At 42.0% G+C, this 2,505-nt stretch overlaps 1 long non-coding RNA gene across 3 annotated transcripts; it reads left to right on the top strand.

The window, feature by feature from the left end:
* Positions 1-478: 478 nt before the first annotated feature.
* On the top strand, positions 479-2,505 carry LOC118516484. 3 transcript variants are annotated; one of them, XR_004907902.1, is made up of 3 exons: positions 479-1,003; positions 1,183-1,293; positions 1,365-2,505. It is a non-coding gene; the product is annotated as an uncharacterized LOC118516484 (long non-coding RNA). The 3 variants fall into 3 exon arrangements; XR_004907900.1 differs by having other exon boundaries at positions 479-1,293; positions 1,365-1,487; positions 1,574-2,505; XR_004907901.1 differs by having other exon boundaries at positions 479-1,293; positions 1,365-1,509; positions 1,574-2,505.

Below are 2,505 nucleotides of genomic sequence, written 5' to 3'. Positions count from 1 at the left end.
ATTGCCGGCAGCCTTCCCGACGAAGGCGTAGCCACCGGCTGCAATAGCGTCCCTATCTACAATTAGTAGATACGCGCCACGCCTATCTCATCGAAGACACGACACTTAAAAATGACGGACACGAATATTACTGCACGGTTGGACGGAACGAACATCCGCACAAAACGTAAACGAAAAAGGGACGAAACTCACACACATCGCGTACGCGTGCGCTCTCTTTCCTTCTACTGGCCGGGTACGAACATCCGCACAAAGCGGAGAACGCAAAATGCCGAACGTACCCGAACCGAGCGCACGCGCTCACTCTCTCGCTCTGCTGTGCGAGTGCGAACGACCGCACAAAGCGGAGACGGCAAAATGCCGGTCTCGTCCGGTCGTTTCTCGCACGCTCTCTGACTGGCCGATCGTTTCGGCCTAGACCGCTCCCACTCGCGTTGACGCGTTGACGTGTTCGTGGTTGCGATGACGGCTTCGACGTCGGCCGACATGGAATCGCGATGGCGATCTGCTCTCTCGTTGCGACGTTGGCGTTCGCATTCACGCTTGTTGGCCGACGTCGGGCTAGCTCCTCCTCTGTCGGTGGTACACGCTTTCCCAAAGAAGTAAAAATGCGGTTTTCGGGTATGTTTTCGGCCTTTCTTTCGTACTCGAAACGGCGACCGAAAATGTGTACGAGATACAAAGACTTTTCGGACGATAGCCCGAAGCCGACCCGAACGCCGCCGAATGTTTGATTTTCGGCGTTTAAAACCGGTTTTTCGGTGCGGCAGACGTGGTCGGACCACAAAAGAAAAAAACAGCTCTTCCCCCTCTTCTGCCCTCGACAAAAATATATATTTTGCTGCTCTCACGCTTGCTCTCGCTATCGCTTTTTCCATGTACACCATTGTTCACATTTTTAATTCGCTCGCTCTCATGCAGGTGTACGCGTCATTCTGTTTAACGCGCCTTTTCTTGTTCGTACTTGTTCTGGTGAAGTTGTCATCCTCAGTGTTTTTTTCCGGTGCGTGTTTTTCTATGGAAATTTAGGAAGAAAGTTTTGGATTAGAAGTTGATTATATACAATTCAAGTGTTACCTGTTCTGAATCCTCCGCGTTACCCGTTGAGCTATTGCAGCCTTGGTATCGTGCTCCGTTACGAGAAAGGTTTTATGAAGTGTATTGTCAATTTGTTTGTTGCAGCAAAATGTTTAACCAGACCGGTGCGCAAGAAGAAGAGCGAGCAGAGCAAAACTCTAGTGCACTGAACAACCGAAAAAGTACATCTCCGCAGTCTCCGAAATGTTCTTGAAGGTAACGTTGAATGTTATAATGCACATAATTTTATTTAATTACAATTTTTACCTATGTGTTTCTAATTTTAGATCAGTGATGCACTGGGAAGGTTATTAATCCCGCGCCATAATTAAACATTTTAAGCGTTTTGGAATTGCCACCCCTTGCTCCGCTTCATTATTCCCCTCCGCAAACGCCTACCAACTCTGGTGGTATGTTTACGCAAGCGCTACGGTGGAGCTCGAATGTACTAAAATTTAATTTAAAATAATATAAACTATATGTCATAATGTTTCAGAAACCAACCCATCTACTCAACAACCCTGTTCACGTAACAGTTTTTCGGTTCCGGCAGCACAATTCGGTATGTTTCATCAAAGTAAATATTTTACATTGTATTTAACCTTATATCTTTTATCATTTCCTGTAAACGATGACATAAATAACGATGGTAGCCTCTTTACTAATGGTAAGAAATTTTACTGACAAAATATATAATTTTATCCATCACAATGCTATTTTACATTAATTATTTGTAGCACCGAAAAAACATAAAATATGCACTGAATCGAATACGACTAATAATGAGTTGAAAATTCTAATTGAGCAATTCAGTGCAAAATTACAAAAAAAAAAAAAGATGACAATTTCGCTATCGTCAATGAACGTATTAACGTTTTAAGCAGTCGAGTAGATTTTATAGATTCAAAAATGGATGTAGTCATTAAAAATTCTTCACGCGTTACATCCCTTATGGATGAAGTTGTAGCGGCAACTCGTCGTCGGGAAGGCTTGTTTCCCAGGACTGATTTTGAAATCAGCCCAATCGATTCCGAAGAAGATTTTTTTAAATTTAATGAAGAACTTAACGATCCTGAATTTAATAGCAAAGTAGTTAGATGGATGCAAGTGCAAATCACGCGTGCAGATGTGGATAATCGTCTGCACGACGCGATTGATTTGCTGTTTTCAAAACCTTTTTTTGCAACATTAAATTGGAGTGGTATCAGCAAAACTGCAGGTGTTAAAAAATTAGGTTTAGTTAATTTTCAAAACTTTTTAGATTTATTTATTAAAATAGGTAGCAATAACAATTTAAAATCCAATCCAAATTACATTTCTTTCTTTTTAAAAAATAAGTTGAGGAATGCTACGGACCGTGTTAATATACAAAGCACTAAACGCACATCGTGCCACACAGTGAAACGTTCGTAGTATTCCTCAAATTTA

This window comes from Anopheles stephensi, unplaced genomic scaffold (assembly GCF_013141755.1).
Source record: "Anopheles stephensi strain Indian unplaced genomic scaffold, UCI_ANSTEP_V1.0 ucontig300, whole genome shotgun sequence".
Taxonomy (NCBI): Eukaryota; Metazoa; Arthropoda; class Insecta; order Diptera; family Culicidae; genus Anopheles; species Anopheles stephensi.
The sequence above is the reverse complement of the archived record's forward strand: the minus strand, read 5'-3'. Positions and strand labels throughout refer to the sequence as shown.